The sequence below is a fragment of the Symphodus melops genome, assembly GCF_947650265.1.
Source record: "Symphodus melops genome assembly, chromosome: 2".
Taxonomy (NCBI): domain Eukaryota; kingdom Metazoa; phylum Chordata; class Actinopteri; order Labriformes; family Labridae; genus Symphodus; species Symphodus melops.
This window is the reverse complement of record NC_136692.1, coordinates 14108300-14130456: the sequence shown is the minus strand read 5'-3', so window position 1 is coordinate 14130456 and position 22157 is coordinate 14108300. Positions and strand designations below refer to the sequence as shown.

Sequence of the window (22157 nt, the reverse complement as noted above, 5' to 3'; positions counted from 1 at the left end):
ACACACACACACACACACACACACACACACACACACACACACACACAAAGAGGTCTACTTGACAGTGGAGGAGGAAGAGTCATGTGACAGAGAGGACACAGAAGGTTGTAAACTCTTTGTGTGCGATAGTGTTTTTCCTGCAAGGCTGAGGCCCAGATTAGCTTTGGAAAAAAGAGGCTCTTTCTCTCCGTCTCCCTTCTCTCTCTGTCCATCACTGACTAGCCAATTGTCAGATGTTGCTGTCATCCTCCACCATCCCTTCATGTGTTTCTCCAATGGGAATCCTCCCTCTGTTTTTCTCTCCACACAGTCCACCCAACAACCTCTTTGCTTTTATCCCTCTCCTCTGTGTCCCCATTTCTTAGTTGATCACTCCTCCCCCTCTGACACACATACAGCTATGAGGTGTCCTATTAATTGGGTTATATAAGGCCTTTTTTAATTTTTATTTCACGCATTAATGGGGGGGGGGGGGGGGGGGGGGGGTCCAAACACAAATTTCACTCCTGGGTATTTTCTCACTCTAATGCAGCTAATCTGTCTCTGTTTGGGATTAAATGTGGCAGATTGTCAGTCTGTGCAGCTGCCAAAATATTTCCAGAACTGTCTCACCTTTATCATTCTAACCTCCCTCTGTCTGCACCCGCCCTTTCCTTTTCTCTAATCCTTTTTTTCCCTCTTCTTTTTGATAGTAATGTGAAAGCGCGCCCAGACTGAAGGCTCAGCTGGTTTTCGGAGAGAGAGGTCCTCCATCTGCAGAGGTAAAAAGTTTTCCCTCTTTTGCTGATTTCCATTCTACTCTCTGTCTCTGAGCCTTAGCTGGGAGATGACATGACAGCAGGTGGAATACAAAACACTGCTATAAAAGTCAAGATAGGAAATTGCATGCAGCAGATAATAAGAACAAACTTTACATCTACAGTGTGCGTACAAGGCATGCATGTAGATGAGAAAATGTTGTTTAGATACTTTATTGATCCTGAGGGAAATTCAAAGCATCCAGTAACAACTTACAAAGACATGCACATTATGGAACATTTCTTACATCTAAACAACAACCCTTATCCCCCCTTCTCATACATATATTAACACGAACAAAGATTTAAATATTTAAAGAGGCCCCTACATGAATCAAAATCAAAATTAGACCTGTACATGACTAGTGTAGACCTGAAATGTTGTACAGTGTTTGAACAGAGGTATCGCAATTTAAACACTGCGGTACACACATAAACTTTCAGGGACACTGCACACACTGGAGTGAATAGGATATTGATCATGTGATTTACACTTTAATCTTTGGGAACAAATTCAAATGTAAGAGTGTACTCCATATTTTGTGTGTGTGTGTGTGTGTGTGTGTTTGGATCCTGCACATTAAGGATGATGGTGGTTTGTGTATTTTTTAACATCTTTTTTCTTGCATCATAACCCACAGCAAAGGTTTATTGCATGGTCAGGTCAGTAATGGAGGAGCATGCAAAATAAACGGCATTGTTTGACTTTCCTTCAAATATAATTAAATGACTTACTAAAATCAAAATACTTCATTATAAAGTTAGAAGACACACACCAGGCAACTTAAGGACTCTCCTCTATTCCTCACTCTTTGTAAAGCTGCTTTTTCACTCAGGACTGTTGCTGTCTTTGACGAATGAAACTTCAAGAACTAAAACGTCTTTACATGGCATGAGCATTCCTGTGACATGACCACGAGGTTATCTGGCGCTCTTGTGTATTTTAATTTTACAATTAAGGTGCCGAGAGAAAGTCTTTTTTTTATGTTTTATGATTTAAAAATTTTATAACATTTTTTAAGAAGTTAGGAGATTTGATATGAAATGTTTTAATCAGTAGGGCATTTTAAATACACTCTTGTGTTTCCAGTTTATTTGTAAGGAGGAGTGGGATAGATTACCTCATTTAGCAACCAAAAGCAAGGAGTGCACTCAAAAATCTTTAGAATTTTTGCTAAACTTGAAACAGTTTCCCAGTAGATCCCAGTAGATGTGCATGTTGCTCTGCAGCACAGGGTAAACAATTATAACATATAAAGGTGGACAGGGCTCAGCCATTCCTTTTCCTATACTATCAAGATGCAATAATTATTTTTCAAATAACTCACAACAGATGTAGGTGCAATCGTAAAAAGTCATAATGAATAATCAATTGGTCACTTTCTGACCAATGACACAGGTGCAGTGTTACAGAATGAAGAGATAAAAAAAAAAATAAAAAAAAAACTAACTGAGCAACTCTTAGTTTAATAAATGGAACCTTGCACAAAGTTTAAATAGACCCTTTTTGTTAGGTTAAAATGACCACGATTAACTCTGTTAATGACCATTTTCAGCAATCAATTCAATTCAATTCAAATACCTTTATTTGTCAACGGGGTGCAATTTAAAGGCACAGAGCAGTAAATGATCGACAGTGCAGCAATGTTACAAATTTAACCAAAGAATAAAGTGTCAAGATGTAGGTGCAAAGTTAAAACACCAAATTAAAAAGTTAAATACAAAATAAGGTATAAGTTGACAGTAATCAGACTAAAGATGTAAACAGATATATGCAGTAAATAGGAAATAAATGTACATATAGAGCTATGTGTAAGTAGGCTGAAACTGAATAATAAAGTGATAGTGGAGCATGGCACACAATAGAGCAGTAGACACAATATATACTAGAGCTATGTAACAAAATGAATACTGAAAGAATGTAGTGACCCTTGTGGGGTGTGAGCCGAGGGTGTACTTCAACCGTACCTTTAGAAATGTAATTCTGTCAAACATTTATCTCGACAAAAAACACAATATTATATTAACTAGATAAGACTGTCACAACTGTCACAATAAGACACAAAGACACTTTGAATTTGCAGAATTATAAACCCTACCCAAATAACTATGGCAATACATTCAAAACAAATTTAAAAAAAAGATGTGATATTGATATTAATCATGAAGATTTCTCCTTGGAGGGCTAAAATCCTGGATTGGTGATATCAGCCCCATAAGGCCCATCCATAACGTCAGGTCTGCTGGCATGGGAGAGTATTGTTGCGTCATCCATTTTTGAAAGTTCAACTTTGTGTCTAATTATACTTCAGGGTTTTTGTCTCTTCAGATCTTTTGTACACATGAAGAATTCATTTAAATGATTACAATTATCATTAATGTGGCCTTGAAACCTTTGATCCGCTTAGGTCGTTTTCAGTAAGAGCAAAGTATAAATTAAGTTTCTGCACAGAAAATGAACAGCCGGTCATAATTCAGATCATATCAGTCTGGTGTGTCGTGATCAATACGCTGCACCTCTGACTCTAAATTGCAGTCACAACGACATCAAGGGAAGTCATCAGGCCGGCCTAGAATTATCATGGAGGCCATCGACTGTGTTCACATGCAGCTGGAACATCACGGAGTCCATCACTAAGGGGAGGGACGAGATAAAGATTAAGAGACCATCATTATCATTATCATTGGTTTAAATCGCTTATTGTCACTGTGACCTTTATCATTCATCAGTTTCAACAAAATCATCATTATTGCAGCCTCTGTGAGCACCATTGTTGCAGCTCCGTCTGTCTCGCTGTTTTTCTTTTTTCTTTCTTTCTGCCAAACACCATCTCTGATCATCCCATCACATGTGGCCTCTCGCCTTTGCCTGTCAGAATTTACACGCCAATTGCTGTTTAACCAGGATTCAAGGATTTTCTATTTCCATCTGTAATGCATGTAATTGACCTGAGTGTGTGTTCAAGTGTCTGTGTGTGTGTCTGCTTGCAAGATTTTGTGAGAGAGGATGTGTCTGTAAGGGTGAGCGTAATGAGGTGATTTTTATTCGTCCTCCCTGTCCTTCTGTCCTGTCAAGACCACAGATTCAATTTGTGTTTAGATGGAAAGAAAAAGATAGTGTGTGTGTTTGTGTGTCTGCGTGTTTGTATGGGACAGGGAATGTGTGTGTAAGAGACAAATCACTGCCAAAGGATTCTCATCTTTGAGCCCAGAATGAGATGGTTGTGGAGATAAATGCTATTTTTGCCAGACCGGGTTTACCTCAGTGTGTGTGTGTGTGTGTGTGTGTGTGTGTGTGTGTGTGTGTGTGTGTGTGTGTGTGTGTGGAGGGGGGGTTAGTAACCCTTGGTACATCTGTGTGTGAGAGACAAGAGAAGAGAAAAGATAGAGGGAGGGCAACGACAGGAAGGATAAAAATTGGGTGTGAGCAGAGAAGTATGTGGAAAGACCAGGGTTTATTTGGGGGTGAGGGGGGAGGGAGGTGTGTATGTGTGTGTGTGTGGGAGGGGGGAATATTTGGTTACACAAGAGAAGATAAATCTGACAAGTGCTGCTCTGATCTTCCTGTGGTATTTGATTAGATAAATAAATGATGCATGTACACAAAAACAATGCATATACCATTTCCGACTCAAAATGTTGTGTTCGTTTAGAAAAAATAAGCTATGCATAAATACACAGATGATTTGATTTAAGTATCTTTATAATCAGATTGGATGCTGCAGTTTGGGTTACTGTTGAAATGCATTGCATTATATTTTAAAAGTTATTGAGAAGGTGGAGCATATTGCAACCAGTCACAGGGGGAGCTCTAAATGTTTTGTCTTCATTTTGGGGGAACTGTCATGTCCCTCTGACCAACTCTTACTACAGCTATGACAACAGCTATTTACGTACCTGTCCAGGTAGCTGGTCCAAGAAAATCTTGCAGGTGAAGATGCTGAATTTGGAGGTCCTTTGCTGTGGTTCTGAGGCTGATTGGATGAACTACAAAGTTCTAATGTTTGGCATGGCAGTGATAGGAACATTTAATTGATTGGCTGGGTCTTTGGTGGACATTCAAGCAGTCAGCCTACTTATTCACTTTCCTCCAAATGATAACGCTACAGCAGATTGTGATAAATCCACATATTCTAGTGTAGTTTTATATTCTGACCAGCCAAAGGAACACCTGTGTAAAAGTCATTAATAAGCATCTTAAAATGTCACATTAGTCAGGACGATAAATTGTCTCGGCAGAAAGCGCTTACAAGCAGAGATTTATACAAATCTGTGACCAAAATTCAGGCACAAAAAGCCCTCATTGTGCAGAGAAAGACAGCCATGGGCCTTTAGTTTCAATTGAATGAAAAATGTTGGCTTCATATTTTTATTCAGTGTTATTTTTAGGAGAACTGGGTGTAGGGTGAATGGAGACAGGCTATACACTGTAAAGGTGCGCCTTAACTCATTTTAAAGCACTAACAACTTTAATATCAGATTCCTCAATAACTTTATTGACAATAACTCTCTAGCAAGATTACATACTTTTGGTGTCAGCAGCATTCTTCAATTTGTATTTCAAGTACTATCATTTGCTGGCATTTCAGATGTAACTGTATATGGTTAAATTCAGGAACAAAGTTTGTTTAGCACAGTCCATATTAGACTGGAACCCATCAGCTGTCATCTGCTGATAATATGACTTGAATGAATCTCTAGAAAGAGAATTTTGCAAACAATTGCAGCGAGCAATCCGCCTATGGTCTCTCTGTTACCATTACCATCTCACTTATTAGGGATTCCTCATTGTCATCCTCTTCTTTACTTTATCACATTAACAGAAAACATTAACATTTCTGACTTGGAAGAAAAAAAAATACATGAAAGGATTTAAGTTTAACAGTTAACAGTTTTGATATTTCCAAATATAGGTCTATTGCATTAAAAGCATTTTTTCTCAGTAAACAATTCTTACTGACAGTACAGTAAAAGTGAAACACTCCAGTCTTTTGTCATTTCATATCTGGCAAGCTCTGACATGACATGTATTTTTAGAAAAATGTGAAACACATAGTTTTAGGTCTGGCAAAGTATTTCTCTGCACAGCTAACAGTGGACTAAAACAATTGTCCCGTTAATCTGATAAGTGAGTTATATGAGTTTCACACTGTTTAATTCTACAGGCTTGGTTTTCATTCCATCGAGAGTGAGCAGCTTTCCACTCTGTCTGTCTAAACATGCAATAGAACACATCAGATAATAAATTACAGCAGTTCTCAAGCCATCAATCAGCTGCCTGTTATGACTGGCTGCATGTAATGGTGCGTAATGATGCGATGGCTGCTGCAGGGCTGTAAGTGTGTGCTGACAACGCAACAGTGAGGACAGAGCAAGTTATGTTCTGATATATGGCGATAGTTTAGTTTAATGCTCAGAGGAGGTATAATAGTATCAATGTGCATTTATGGTGAAGGCTCTCTATGCTGTAGGCAAAGCTTTTAATATAAGCTTTAACTTCATAAATGCATTTAAACAAGTCAAGGATATTAAAGATTTGTCCAGCTTAAAGGGAGAAAATCTGATTTGTCAATCCAAATGAAGCAAAGAATGAACAAAAAAAAATCATTTTCAAACCAAAGACTTCGGACTCTTAAGACATTTTTAGCGTTAGATAGATACATTTTGTTTGTTTTCTAAAAGGACTCAGGGTAAAAAGCTGCTCACTGGGATATCATTTACTACAAAATATTGTGAATTGATGTGTAAAATGCAATAAAAGTTGCTGTTTTTGATTAATGTCCAAATCAATCTAAAATTGTTTTTATGTGAATTTTTGATTAAGATAAAAGGCAAGTTTTGAAAATTCCGTATAAGCAGGTTTTCAGTTCTGTGAAAACACAGCTTGTCTTGTTTTAAACTTATTTTTTTAACCCCTTGACTTCAGCTCTTTTCCTTATTAATCTGACAAATAAACTTAAAATGAGCAAAAGAGTGAGTACTTTCCATTCATATGTCTGACGTTGATTTGATAAGTAGGAAGAAGAAGTGCGCTCTGGATGATGTGATATCATTAAAGTTATCCAGTAGCTTTCCAATAAACACTGAAATTAAACGAGTCAGAGCTGCTCACAGGGCAGATCCATCTTAGTTTTATTGATATTTTCACGCAGGAGCAGAATCATTTCAGTGCTCAGCAATCATCAGCTCCACTGTCCAATTATACATTCATCTACCTGCGAGAACAGGTGCCATTTGTAAACACATCCTTGTGAGCTTCGTTTGATTACAATGGTGGGCAAAGTAAAGACAATTGATGGCTTATTTCTCCCATAAATCTGAACGTCTCTCAAAAACATAGTTGAAAAGTTTTTAGTATCTGTCTTCCTGTAACTGTCCAGCTTATATCTACATATGATTCTTATCCTGGGATTTTTTCAGCTTCAGATAAAGATGTTTTAAGTTATTGTCCCACAACCTTTTCATTCTACTGCATCCGTTATTCTGGTGATCTATGTATTTTATTAAATCTCCCAATAACACAGGAGTCTATAACACTGTAATGAAAAATGGAAGACAATTTAAAAAAAAAAAAAACTGGGAACAAAAAACTTGTGAATTACAGATGATTTGTGCTTCAACAGTTGACAATTGAGAAAAAAACGAAAAAGAAAAGTCTTTCTTTTTAACTTCAACTCCAAAAACATTAACTTGGTTTTAGTAAATCCTTCATCAAATATGATTCCTAAAGAGAGGTGCACAGGCCAGCATGTTTTCGTCAATTGTTTTAAGAAAAACTGAAGAGTCACAATTTTATGACTCAGCAATGATCAACAATGAGTTTAAAAATGCACTCAATAAACAAACCTTGGGTTTTTTTATGTGCATAAAAAGGTCTTAATCTTGAAAGATGCACAAAAGAGCAAACGTCACAGGCTTGCGTGTGGAGCAGCAGGAGTAATGCAGAGTTCTGAATGAATGCGTAAAAAGGTCAAGGTCTGGGAATTGTCTTCTAATTTGATAAAAAAAAAAAAAACTGGCCATGTACTCATACGAACCATGAAGTTTGCACTGTTGTGTATGTGTATCAAAAATAAGAAGTAAAAACTGATGCCTCTTTTTTGATCCAAAGGGATGAAGATGAAAATGAGCATAGGCTGCCAATCCTCTCAGCGATACTGTTGTTTTTTCTCATACTAAAAAAACACCTTCACATTAAGCTGGTAATGATGTGTCACGTTAAACGCTAAACTTATCTCCAGCAGTAGCATATATGTATGGTTCAAATATTCTGAGAACATCGCATCAGTATCCTGGTTCATTTGTCTCCACAGCGAGGCGCTGACAGGTGTACAAAGAGAGACAGATAGACTGAGAGAAATCGATGAAAAGCCCACCGACAGCTTAAGGAAGATCCAAATCAGCCGCATAACTTTTGCTCGATTGAACACGGGCCCACACAGCTGTGCTTCATGTGCTCAGTGACACAACCAAGATATGACGACCGTGATATATGATCGTCTCGAAACACCACACAAGAGGAAACACAACGACAGCAAACAAAACAAGTCATCTCAAAGTACGAGGGTGGTGCATTTGACATACATAGGATCTACCAGGAACAATGGGGACGGAGCAAAACAGATGGGAGTGTATGTTTGTGTTTGTGTGTGTGTGTGTGTGTGTGTGTGTGTGTGTGTGTATGTGTGTGTGTGTGTATAATGAGCTTGGATAATTTGAGACTAAAGTGCTTCATATTTAAGTTCTACAAACAAGCAAAAAACAATGAACAAATGATAAACAGAGCTACAGCTTAAAGTTTCTAGCAGATTTCACACACACAAACACGTACACAGACTTGAACTCCAAAACAGCACACCAGATTAAGAAGTTATAGTTTATTTGAAGTAAAATCAGATTGCAAATAGCATAGATGCTCTGAGGCAGCAAAGATTAGCTTCAAATAGCCGATTATCTGCTGGAAATTAGCATCTTTGCCTGTACGTGTCTGCAAAAGTCTTGTCATGTTTGTGTGTCTTGTCCTCAAGCGTCGGATTTGAATTCTTCAAATGTGAAATTTGCAAGGTGGGACTCATGCTCACAGACAGATGTCTCTCGGGATTATGCAAAGTGATAGAAAACCTCTCTGTAAACCTGCAGTCTACTCAGATCTTTTCCACCCAGCATATAAAAACGGCAATAAATTGACTCTGGTATTTTGTTTTGGTGAGGAGAAATGACTAATAGAATAATCCCTCGTTGTTGCTTTTGAACCCGACACAATGGCCGTCTGATGCGGCGGGAAACCAAAAATACGCCGTGCAGTTGTTATGTTTGTGCAGAGAGAGGCGGGTGAGGTACATGTAAAGGAAGAGCTCATTTTCAGCACTAAAAGTTATTTGAAAGGTACCTGAGAGACATTTCATTTGTAATTTGTTCAACAATATTCAACACATGAATATTCACCTGGGAAAGCTCTGCTCTTTGTTCAGAACTTCTTAGCAATTCAGGCAATCAGGCATTTTTTTATTGTGTTTTTTTAAGTTTTTTTTTTTTTTTTTTTGCCCTCTTGGTATGTGAAGAGAGGTGGAAACATACCACCACCACCACCACCTTTTACTCAAGGACTTCTTGATGATCAAATTACTTTAAAAAAAAAAACTACAGCACAGATATCACTGCAAGAGTTGAAAATCCTCTCAGAAGCCTTTGTTTTCTGCCACACATTGAGCTCACGTGTCCTTTTCTGGTTAACTGCAACTTTTCATTCAAAGTTAATCCAGAAAATACCATTGATATTGATGAATTTGCAAGTTTTGTTTTATGCAATGTTACAACCAAATTTCAAGAGGTACTATGAACAATACATCAAATCTCTATGCTCTTTAGAAAAACCGAAGTTACCAAAGAAAAATGTTGGTAACAAGCTAAATTGTTGTGTGTATCAGGCCTTGATTTTAAACTGTGTGTATGTCCCTATAAATCTCAAAATGTACTGCTGGCAATAATTGATTTTTTTACTGGGCCGGCAGCAGATATGGGTCATTTAAAACAGTTGCATAACTGCACATCTAGAGTAAATAAATGTATATATATTAAATACTTGACAAATTGCTGATAACTTTTGCACTGGAATAAAAGTTACCCCTGGCATCTTCCCTGGACATGCCCCTAATAATGACACCACATGGGCAAAAACAAAATATCTGTTTTTAAATTCCACCACTATATTCATAGCCACATGTTCATACACACAAATAAACGTAAAGATCAGCTATAGGAGCAGCCCAGTCTTCTTTGTACGTATGTATAGATGGGGAATGTGATCAGATAGGATTTAAATGAATAGATACATCTAGAAACATCTGCAGAGAGATTAAGGCTGTGTTTGGAGTAACATTTATTGTTTTGTGTTTAAAGGAAACATTGTTATATCAGAGTTAAGAGAATCTGATTTTCAAACGTGAGTATCTGCTGTTCTAAAAGTGTTAAAGTCAATTTCCAAACATGTCAGGGTTGGGGGGGAAATGAAGAAAATTCTTTTTGAGATAAGTGTTAGTCTCACTCCTATCAGGGATTTATTTATGAAACACAGCTGGTTTATTTGTGAAAGAAAAAAATCAAACCTTAAAAAGCAAATCTCAATAGAAGATATATAGGATTTGACGGAGGAGATGATTCATGCTGGAGAGTCAACCTATCTGTGGTGATCCTTTGTTTTGTGGTTCAAGTTTTGACAGTTGTTTTTGTTGCAGATTTCATGCTCATACTTTATCTTAAGCGTACATTTTTAGAAAGAGTGGCAGGCATTTCTCTTCATCTTAGCACTGCTGAATATCCCGTCTAATATGTGCAATTTTGACAAGCATTCAGTCCCTGAAACATTTTGCAGAGAATATGAAGAGGTAGGCATTACATATAATGAAGCGTTGGGGAAATATGACGGTGGTCAAACAGATTATAGCAGCTTGTTGTGTCTGAGTGGAACTGTAACCGTGGAAATGAAGCTTTGATGCAGCACCCCCAGCTCACTCAGAGACGTCAATCAAATAGTGTTCTGCTGGTTGAGTTAGCAATTCTTCACAGAGGGTTTACAAAAGGAGTGGAGGTGTGAACACATCTCTCATCTTTTTTGAGTACAGGACTTTCTCATTGTGTTATTTTGGCAAAATGTGGAGCGTCTGTTAACAAGAAACATCACAAAAAAAGTTCAAAAAGAGAATTTCAGATTGCAAATCTGGGTGTTATTACTGTCTAACCGCTTCAGTTTACTTTCTCTAAGAAATGTAAGTACTACCTGTTACAACCCGGCTCTCGGCCGCAACAAGAAACATGAACCAGGACACGACCTCTGCTCAGAATGCAATCCCGTTTATTAACATCCAGCCAAACTCGTGCCATACAGCCATACATCCGCGCCGCCACGTTCCCACGGTCCCTTTGTGTGGTCTTCAGGGAGAGAGAGAGAGAGAGCGCCATCTTTCCTCAGTCGCTTTTATGGAGGAAGACTACCCTGGTCCAAGGTGCAGCACATCCACTGATTACAATCCCGCCTCCTGGAACCTGCAACAGAATACAACCAGCAGCACAGGAACACCAACTAGTGTGGAGGGGTCGTCACACCCCCCCCCCCCCCCCATAAGAACGGAGTTCCAATAGGAACACCGGTAGCTAAACGGACCCACAGTGAATCAGCTATACATTCTCAATATTGATTTTTTTTTTTTTTTTTTTTTTTTTAACAACATTTATACAACTTGCATTTACAAACATACTGACCCTTTGGGAAGTAGTGTTCTCCAGCTAGCTAAACCCGCCTCCATACCTCCCATTCAGCAACTCGAGCGCCTGAAGGAGCATTTAAGAAGGCAGAACAGAGACATAGAAGACCAGAGCGTTAAACAGTACTTAAGAGCTAGGGGAAGATTTTTCTTAAAATCTGGGAACATGCCATGCAACCACAAGAGTGTCAATGAGGTCAACTGATGATGATATATGCCTGGCCTACAGTAAACAATGGGGTTGTACTAAGTGGAGACTGGGATTCATTGCAGGCTAGTTAAGTTCTTCCACACCAAACTAATAAAACCTTTCCGAGAACTGCACAAAGGCCTGACTTGAAGTAAGATAATGGGCTGTCTCTACCTTTCAAAAACCATGTGGTAGATTGGTTGCTGTTGAGAGCTACAGTGATTTGGATAATTTCAGGGAAAGATTGGCTTTAAGTATAATAGTAATCAATGTGGACTGATTTGAAAGACATATAGTTTGATATTTGGTCCCTAAAGCTGTTAAACTATAACTTCTTACAATAATTAAAACAAAAACATTGGAACAGAATGCTAAACATCCATTGCTAGCTCAGTGTGACAAACATTGTCTATTGCACATCCATCAAATATGTAAGGGGAACATAAAAACACATTTTAAGTGACAATTGGTCCATCACCAAAATGATCTGTTCTTTTTATAAATGATCTGTTCTTTTATATATATATATATATATATATAAGGACACATTAATAGTAAGGGATAGTAAGCGAGAGTTGGGGATTGCACCCCAACCTTCTGGTTAAGAGATGGTTTATTAGTAATGGCCAAGGATACTGCCTATAAATCAGTACAGCAATTGATAGCGATGAGGATGATAGTCCACGAATGATAGGATAACAACTAGGTGTACTGTTTCACAAAGTTAACTTAGCTTAACTTATTAGCTTGTGCTTCTTCATTAATATACTATTTTTAAATCACACTACTATAATGGGAGTACTGGGTTCAGGCTGACATGTCTTATGGAATTAATTTCGCAAAGAAAAGTTAATGTTTCAGAAAATCTGTGAAAACATCAGCTTAGTATTTCAAATACTTCTGAAGTGTTTTTATTGAATTGACACAATTTTCATGCTTTCCACATATGACTAACTCTAACCTCTATTGCCGCACCGTCCTCTGTAACTGCAAATGTGTTTGAGTGAGAGCATTTCTGTATATACAGTATAAGAGGTTAAAATGTATGCTGGCTGCCTCTTGCTGTCTGCTTTTTTCCATCTCATGTGTGGATGAATTTATGATTATGTTCTCATGTGAGGACGCAGGGGGTTGAGTGTGAGTAAACTTGTGCGAAGGCATTTGGTTTACATGATATCATGTTTTATGTATGTAATCCATGGGAGCACTGCGACTGTAATGCATGTCTTTGCAAATCAACAAGCTGTGCTTTAAAACTGTGTGTGTGCAAATGGGCAGTGTCCTTAGGTCAACAGATTTTATGAGGCTTAGACAAAGGGTTTACTTCGTCTCATCAGATTTTTTACACACAAACACACACACGCTCGACATATAAGGTCAATCCAATCACCACTTGACTCACAGCTGCTATATAATATGACCTTGGCTGGTTTCTGTAGGCTTGGATGGAGCTCTAGCGTGATGAGTTGTTGACCTCGACTCCTGCTTGGTCTCTTGTCATAGAGCAGCTTTCAGTCGGACAGACACATAAAACACACACACACACACACACACACACACACATACACACAAAGTAGAATTTAGGAAGTGTATACACTGTTTTACTTTACACTGGAAAATAATGAGGACTCTGGTTCCCATGTTGCTTCACTGGCCTGGTCTTCACCCTCCATTCACAGCCAATCAAGCAGTGGACACCAGCTCATTACAGCATAAGCAGGCATGCTCACAGTGATGTACGCACACACACACACACACACACACACACACACACACACACACACGCACACACACACACACACACACACACACACACACACACACACACACACACACACACACACACACACAGTCTGACTTCACCTAATGCTGATTTAGCAGCACATACCATCTGTCTGGAATGATTAACCTTTCCATCAATCACCAGGTTCTCCATTATCCAGACACACATTTACAGAGCAGGCACACGCCGCCTCACACATGGATTGAAATCAAGAGCAGATACACATTTGTAAAAGGATCTTGAGTCTTCTGCTCATGCAAGGTCATACACCCGTACTATAAGCAACAGGCTCTCACATGATTGTTGTATTGTTAGCTAAAGACAGAAAAACTGTGAATTTGAAAAGAGAAATTTCCATGCAACAGAAAAATGAAGGAACATACAAGTCCAATAACATTGAAATTGTTTTGAATTTGTTTTGTATGGAACTTTGCTTTTTCGACTGAACTCTCGCAAAAGAAGAAACTAACAGCACAAGTCATCATCCATGAATTCATGCATTGTAACTGCTTTATGTCATATAGGTTCAGGCTAACACAGCGGGCAGTTAGCAATTATTGCTTTCAATTTTATTTTTAGAGAGTGGGCTCCTGCTGAAACACTGAGCAGTAAGCAAAACGTCATGATTCATAAAGCAAGTTTAACTAGCTAGCACTCGATATAATCAATCTCAGGGAAAATGTGGCTGAGGGTGCTGATAAATTGTTATTGATTTACCTGTTAGACTTTGTTGTTGGATTTAGAAATAACAGTATGACAACACAATACCAGGTCAAGGTCCATTTCCTCACTTTTTATTTTGGATTTTGAAATTGTATCACAAGGCTGAGTTAATTTGTACTTTCACCGTTGAGTTCACTGTTACACTAAAAGTCAACGGAAAGTGTAACTCCAATGCCTTCGAATTTTCCAAAACCAAAAATTCCAATGATGGAACAATTTTTTTTGAAAAAAGACGTCCATGGTATCCTAATCCCACAATATGTAATCTGTATAGCTAACGCATCTTCATTTTATCTTTTCTTTCAGTTTATTATTTGTTTACTGGCTTTTCATACTAAATTTGTGAGAAATAGAAAACACTTTGTCATATGCTGCGAGCAAATTTTAAAATTCTAAACTGGAATAACAAGATCATTCTTCAAGTCAGATCTGCCATTATTAAGACGCCTGCATTCCAGTTCGGTTTGTTTGTTTCGCTTGACTGTGACGATAAAACAAAATATTGAAGCAATTGACATCTAAATGATTTATTCATCTACTGTAGCCTTTTTCCTTTTCTGCTCAAGTTAAGTAACTTGAGATGAGTCAGAGCTTCATTTTAAACTGGACTTTACGCACAGAATGTGTCCACAATTCTCCTGCCATGTGCAGTTTACTGTCATTATACGACATGATCACTCAGTACTAAGGGCTCTAAAATGTCAGTGTTCACAATTACTGAATGAAACTTTAGGCGTCACACTAAAAACTGCTGATTGTTTTTAATTACAGTGCTGCAGAGACAGCTGCGGTGATTTCATTTAGCTGTAGGGCACAACCGAAGGCAGTGAATGATAAAAAAGAATAGATGGGGTAAAATGCTAAGATAGGTCATTAAAGCCACATTTGAATTTGTCCTTGGCTGAACAGCCAAATTTGCAAATTCTCTCTCAAAAACTCTTCAGGAATAATTTAGATTAGGACCAAGAATTTGCTTTAAGTTTGTTTGGTTGTTCCCCTTCAAAAAAGGAACCGCAGCAATGCCAGTTACAGCCAGCACATTAAGGCCCTTAATGTTTGTGATCTCAGTCAAACCTACCCATCATCTTGTCAAAAAAGCTTTTGAGTAAGTAGGTTTTCTTTCATCTTAAAGCCATAAAGAAGCCTTGTTAAACGTGCTACCCATTGCATTGTCCAGCTTTTGTGGATGGCACTTTTAGACACAGCTTCCAAAATAACTGATAACCTGCTGACCTCCATAAAATGTCACTCTCAGCCCCAGTGTAAAAAAAACAAAACACCTCACCTGTTCAGCCTTAACTTCACCCTTTACCCCTCTCTGACCTATTTAGCTTCTAGAATGACACAAAAACAGACAGATAAATGTCAGCTTACTGTTAATCATCCGCTTAGTAAAAGACAGAGACATGTTTCATATCTAATGTTACTCAGTCTTCAACTAAAGCAGCTTTCTGTAAGTCAGTATTCATGTTGTGTAGCAGTACCAAATATATCTTAATGTATGCTCAGTAATGTAGGTATATATGTGTAATATACATGTAAAGATTTTGATTAGCTCAGTATGTAGAGTCATTGTCCCTCATTCGAAATGTCAAACCCCAGTTCCTGCAGCAACATGTCTGATGTGTCCTTGGGTAAGACACTTCACCCAAAATTGCGGCGGTGCATGAATGCGAACAAATGGGATTACTTGCTTCTAATGGTAGCAACCTATGCTATTAGTGTGTAATGGGTAGATGTGACTTGTGGTGTAATAGCGCTTTCCATTTACAAAAAGTAAGGAATTTTTGTTTGTTAGATTATATATCATAATGTAATATTGCTTCTGGACAATAAATCTTATTTGTAAGGAGCATGCAGGACACCCTGTGGTTTAGCTTAAGTCATATATCTTTGATCAGGTAAATACCCGATCATATATGGGATTTGGGGGTGGCAACTTGGGTGGCCAATCAAATTTTAAGGGGGGCCCGTGTCACCCCTGCCACACCCTTTGAGATACCCCTGTCTCGACAGGAGGAAAAATTGTCACTAAATGCCAATAAACAGCTTAAAGTTAGATCAGACACAAGTGCAGACAGGCAGGGCACAGATGCTACGCACAGGGTATATAAACTATGGAGATAAGGGACACAATAGCAGTTCTGTGCTGTTTCATAAGCAAGCAACAGGTGTGAGAGAGACTCAGATAAAATAAAAGTTTGTACCACAGTGTTCCCTTAATTCTATCATTCATCTCAATTTCTGTTCCTACCTTCACAGGAGAGGTTGTCTCTGTAGTCTGTCAGCCCAGCAGGAACCTGCATAACAGGGGAGCAGCGTCTCCATTAGTCTTGACCTCCCCAAATCAGTCACAAACACACACATACAATGAACAATGCAGGCATGCACTGCAGATACACAAACATGTGGCCGGGTTACTGGTCATATGAATACATTCAAGCATAATGTGTTGACCAGAGAGTGTCAGTGGGAAAAATCTATTTCTGTGGTTTGTGTGTGTGTGTGTGTGTGTGTGTGTGTGTGTGTGAGAGAGAGAGAGAGAGAGAGAGAGAGAGAGAGATACTAGAGTGTACTTGTGTTGTCCTCATTGAGTTATGGTATGTAGCTTTAGTCATTTTTCTGTTGAAGTTCTAAAGCCAAACTTTTTTCAGACAGGCACAACTTTTTTCATAACACGCTCCACCTACCAGAGCTCATAAGCTGTGCTTTCTACAACTCTTTCTCTCACTCACTCACTCACTCACTCACTCACTCACTCACTCACTCACTCACTCAGTCACTCAGTCACTCACTCACTCACTCACTTGCTTAGTTGCTTACTTGCTCTCACTCACTCTCTCAGTGAAGAGGTGTATTTTACTACACACCGGAGAAAACAGATAATGACAGGAGGGCTGCTTGTTTGGAAAAGCACTCAGTCCACTTCACTCAAAAGTCTGGAGGCTATTTTCCAGAAGAACACTGGATTGATGCATGACACACCCATTTCAAAGTATAATCTGTCCAAACAGATGGGCTTGGGAATTGGTTCATCCAAATTATTAACAATGTGTTCTACATGATGCTTTTCTCTGTACTTAATCTGTCTGTTTGCTTGCTTTTAACTGAATATTTCCATTTTACACTCAAAATCATTTTCATATCACATCAAAATGGACACATGTATCCACAGACAGTGGTATTCACTGAAAAGTTTAAAAACTTGGTTTTGATCTGAAGTGTCACTTTTGTGTAATTTGGTCCTTATTATACATTTCAACTAAAAATGTGTCAGAATGCCCACAGAAAAAGTCTCGCACTGCTTTTGCAGCATTTAGTAGTCTACATTTTTTATTTATATTTTTGCTGTGGATCTGTATTGTTCAGCATGTTCCAAACAAGCTTTGGTTCCAACACAACTATTCTCCCTGCTTTTATCAAGCACTTTGGACACCCTGTGCTGTGAATCTGAAGCTCCGCCAGACATATTGTATTCAGTCATGTATTGGCAAAGCAATAAATGAACAGTGGAGAAATGGATTGTGGTACAGGAGCACTTTGGAAAGTTTCTCTGAACATTTTGACACATTTCTGAGTCACCACTGGGATATGTACTTACTGCTGTGAATCTGGTGCTACTTGAACTGCCCTCTTCTCCAAAAAAAGAAAAAAAAAAATCCTCTCAAGCCCTTCAGGCAGGAAGCATTTCATACGGAAAAGCTTGATTTTTTTATTTTTAGTCTGCACACATAGCAGTAACAGGTGACAATAACTGCTGAAGCACTAATGTAACACAGATTTTGGATGGAGGTATAATGGCAGATCTGTTCAGAGGATACACCTGTGTGTGTCTGTTCCACTCTGGCAGGTGTGTACTGCATTTTTATAGAATTGAGTGACTACCATTGTGAGTGTGTGTGTGCGCGTGCCTTTATGTGGTTGTGCGTGTGTGTGTGTACTGAAAGTCCATTAGATTTGCATGTGTACAATGTGGGAGCCTGATAAATCCTTATATCAGAGAGTGTGCATGTGAGGATGTGTGTGTATTTGTCTGGGATCACACATAGCTTTCAGACATGTTTATCTTCAACATTAGTATGTGTGTGTGGGTCCGCGGGTTTGTGTGGATGTGTGTAGTTCGGAGTGTGAAATCCCATTAAGCGTGTTAAAACCCTCTTTGGCCTACTGCCTGCTCAGAGAATGAGAGAGATACAGACACACAAACACACACTGATATCACACCTGCGTACGTGTTTGTTTTTTCTGTCCAGAACAGTGATGGTGGTAATTTCCTGATGTAGGCCTACACTTCACACCATTAACACTGTGGTCTCTATCACATCTGACACAGGTTTCAGCTCCTCTTGGCCTCTGCAGAAGCTGAGCCTCCAGATATGGAAAGGTTCAATGTGAAGTCATAGTCATGGAATACACTTAAACATGCTCAATTAGAAATTGCAGAATTGAATCCTTCGGGTGGATATATGTAGACATCTGAACCTGTTTGATATATGAGTTGTGCATATTATTTCAATGAAGATTTGTCCAGTTTTTGCTGCCGTGTGATGTTGCAACCTGCTTTAATACAAACTCGCATATTTACTCTGCAGTCGTTGTGAACTGACATAGTAGCTGTTCCTCCACAAAAAGCGATAATCAAAATGCTGTCTCTCTAAATATCATCTGCTGTTAGAGTCACAGGCTTCCACTGCAAATTGATTATGGAGAGAGCATTTAGACTTGGATTGTGAGAGACATAAGGGGTTTAGTTAGATTGGGAACAATGTTTGGTAGACAAGGTCTTGGTCAGTGTCAGTGTTTGCTTGGGTTGATGTCTGATGTTGCTGCAAACCAGTGAGGAACTTTAACACAACAGTGAGAAATCAATGTCACTCAGACAAACGTTGTTATGTTTTGAAATGTTTATCAGTACAGCAAAACTTAGTTTAAGTTTGGCATGTTAGCTGCAACCTAATCCCTTCTCAACGATTTACATGCAAAGGTTTGAGTCGTGATTAAATTACACCTTGAAACCCCCCAAGTCTAATGATTCATAGAGGTCACAGTTCGCTTCATATTTTTACATGTAATCCAGGTTTCGCTTTCATTATTGACCTTAAAAACATTGACCAAACAATTTCAACCCAAGGCTCTTTCAGTAGCATGTCTTGAGTTTTCCCGAATTGCTATCCTAACAAGCACACTTCTTTAGTTAATAAGAATCATGTGAAATGATTTAAAGCACAAACACAAGAGTGATGAAAGTGATATATATTTCCACTTTCACCATAAAACACACAACATTAATGTTAATGTGACATATTCCCACTCTGGTCTTGCCTTCATTCTCTGTACTTTCTGTTACGGTGCTCTGACTGTTTTTCCATAGCTGCCTCCTTTTTTTTCCTCCATCCCCATTCTCTTCTTTTCTCTATTCTACTGCCTGAATACTAAACACATTACATAACCATACATTGCCTCACCACAGAGGATCATCCATGGCATCTCACATGTTTAAGTCTCTCTGCAGGGGAGTGACAAGCGAACCCTGCAGGGCCAAGGGAAGGAGATTCATATCATGGGTGCCTATTATTCTGTTAAAACTCGGCACACTGCACAGACAGAGAAATACCAACAGACATACGGACACTGTCCATTGGACAGATATGGAGACTGCCACACGAAATGACAGAGATAAATAAAGCAAAGAGATAAAAGATATAAGGACTTGCTTTGGTAGAATAATTTTTTCCATTTTGTCCCAATTCCCCTCCCATTCAACACAGCAGTGAACATTTCCTCCTCTCTCTCTCTCTTTGTGTGTCAACACCACAGGCTGCATAGCGGGCATTGGATTATTTCTTTAATAGAACTGTCCTTCACGCCCCACGTTTCCATATTACTTGTAGAAACGTCCATCACTCTGAGTCAGGACGTCAGCTCAATTCCCCCTAAATTCAACCCATGCATCACAACAACAACCCCAGCCCCCCTTTGAAACCTCTAAGGTGGAGTTCAGGGCAAAAGAAACAACATTACTCCATCACGGATGTGTGATTTTGTGTGATCTCAAAGACTTATTTCCATACAAGTCAATCACTCTGATGGTGGGGGGGGGGGGAAGGAGATGGAAGTTGGACCCACAACAAATTGGATTGGACGTCTTTGAATCATTTGGACGACAGACAGATGCATACTCACACTGTGGCTTCTGTCGTGAGAGGTGTAGTTGTATTTGCCCTGAAGCAAGCTGTTTTTTGATCTGCCTTCTTTCTTTCTTTCTTTCTCTCTTTCTTTCTTTCTTTCTTTCTTTCTTTCTTTCTTTCTTTCTTTCTTTCTTTCTTTCTTTCTTTCTTTCTTTCTTTCTTTCTTTCTTTCTTTCTTTCTTTCTTTCTTTCTTTCTTTCTTTCTTTCTCACTTCTCTTCTCTTTGCTTTGTAATCTAATCTAATTCACATGACTCACTTTCATCGATTGCACAAATCTCATGTGTCATTTGTGCCCTGTTAAGTGCGTTAGTGCACATATCCACCAGGGGGGCGAGTTGTTACGTACTGCCCAGAACAGACTGTGTAATATGGTTTGATGTGAGCTCCCAAGACACAGAGAATAGATTAATTCTTCACAAGCTTGTCCACAGTTTGACATATCCCTGTCCCAGGGAATCAATATGCTTCATAGTAACAACCCTGGCAAAGGGAATTCACTTCACTTTTCAATTTACTTTTTGTGAGACTAAATCAAGGCTATATTTAAACAGGTTACCAATAAGGTGGAGGCTACGTGTGAAGTTTCAAGATAAAAAACTGAGACCCCCCCTTCAGAGAGAAAAACAAAATGAAACTCAACAACATGGTTTCATGTCTCACAGCTCCAATGAAAGCTTTGAACTCGGGTAGAGAAATTAGTTTCTGAATTTCCAAGCCTTTTAGCAGGCAAATGTGCACGATGAACTCAAAGTATCATAAAGACTGTCTTGCACATCTCTGTCGGGGCTTGAGGCAACAAAGGAAAAACTGTACTCTGCTTACATCCATCCATTGGTGTTACATAAATATCTAAATTATTTGAGAGCAATCCTGAAATAGCCCTGTGTAATGTAAGATGCATACAGCGTTAAGAGGCTGTTTATAAGTGTTTGCAGGGCAGTGAGAGATTGTTTCCCAGTTAAGAGAACTTTTAGACTAAACTGTTATTGTAAACACATTTTATAACATAAAGTAGCCTACTTGTTAAAACAGCTTCTTATCTCAGCAAGATTAGCCGACATATCTGATACAACTCTGCCCTCTCTACTGGCATGTGTATCCTACTGGTGTTAAAGGGGACAAATCCACTTTGACTGTGTTTTTACATATATGTGGTAACTTCAGTGTTTACCGACCCACAACATTTGAAATACATCTATCCAGTCCTTTGTTTGTAGGCTGCATGAATCTTACAAGACAGAGAAAATTGCTCCGTTTACATTTTTCTCAACTTGTGACATCACAAGTTAGATTTTAGTTTTAAAAAAGCCCTTCACCTCCCCTGTTTTCTCTACTAATTAACTCCACCTCCAGCCTAGAGCACAACTTTTATTTTATTGTCACTGCAGAGGAGTGATGTCTATACCGGGAAAACTCACACACACTTTGAGAGAGATATTTTATGCAGGGTCGCAAACCACCTCAGGTGCTTGTTTCGTGTTTGACCTAAGGAGAACAGATTTTTCATTTAGCCCAAAGACGGCTGTTTTAAAAGATGAAAAAAGGGGTATAATATGTCCTCTTTAAGAAAAGACACATGAACTATTATCCCTTTTTTTAACAAAGCCATAGCTAGTGGATTGAGACATCTTTCTAACCATAAAGTTTTAGGCCAGCTCCTTGTAACAAGCTGTGGTGACGCTACAGTTACACTATAAACTTTACAACACCAAAA

At 38.7% G+C, this 22157-nt stretch overlaps 1 protein-coding gene across 2 annotated transcripts in view; it reads left to right on the top strand.

Moving 5' to 3' along the window:
- LOC306820255 (protein ELFN1-like) overlaps positions 1–22157 on the top strand; it is a 107065-nt gene that overhangs the window by 72972 nt on the left and 11936 nt on the right. Inside the window, exon 2 of one of the 2 annotated variants that reach the window (XM_079338053.1) lies at positions 693–761. The exons of the other annotated variant lie outside the window; for it this stretch is intronic. The gene's annotated coding sequence lies outside the window, so the exon portion shown is untranslated. The remainder of the gene's footprint in view (positions 1–692; positions 762–22157) is intronic. 2 annotated transcript variants of the gene reach the window in all.